The following is a 706-nucleotide window of genomic DNA, read 5'->3' as shown; positions in this document are numbered from 1 at the left end:
TCCGTCGTTTTTCTGCTCATGTAATAAACGGGATGCATGCACTTATCAACTGGGCATTCCTGCATAAGTATGGCCGCATAGCCATATTTCGATGCATCAGTATGTAGTTCCGTGCGCCTTCCAGGTACGTACAGCTGTAGTACTGGTTCATTAATCAGCACATTTTTCAATGTGTTGAAAGCTTTTTGCTGAGCCTCCCCGAAAACGAACTATATTTTGTTTTTTAGTAAGTCGCTCAACGGCTTTGCGATTTCAGCATACCCGCGAATAAACTTTCTAAAATATCCAGCTAAACCGAGAAACCTTTGCACCTGTTTCTCGTTTTTCAATGCAGGATAATTCACGAGCGCTTCGATTTTTGCTGGCGACGGAGAGATCGTTCCGTCCTTCACGATGTAGCCCAAAAATTCAACTTTTCGCTGCAGCAGACTGCACTTTTTCCAGTTGAACTTGAGCCCATATTCTTTTGCTCTATTCAAAACCAATTCCAGTCTCTCAATCGCTTGGCTTTCGCTATCGGCCATGACGAAAATATCGTCAAGATATAAAACGATTATTTTATCGCGAATCAAGTCTTCAAAAATTGTGGCAATATATTCTTGAAAAATCACGGGCGAGTTGCAGAACCCGAACGGCGCTTTTTGCGGTATATATTGGCCCCACGGTGTAACAAAAGCCAGGTACTTTTGGCTGTCTCTGTCTACGT

Source organism: Belonocnema kinseyi, chromosome 7 (genome assembly GCF_010883055.1).
Source record: "Belonocnema kinseyi isolate 2016_QV_RU_SX_M_011 chromosome 7, B_treatae_v1, whole genome shotgun sequence".
Classification (NCBI taxonomy): Eukaryota; Metazoa; Arthropoda; class Insecta; order Hymenoptera; family Cynipidae; genus Belonocnema; species Belonocnema kinseyi.
Note: the sequence above shows the minus strand (reverse complement) of the source record.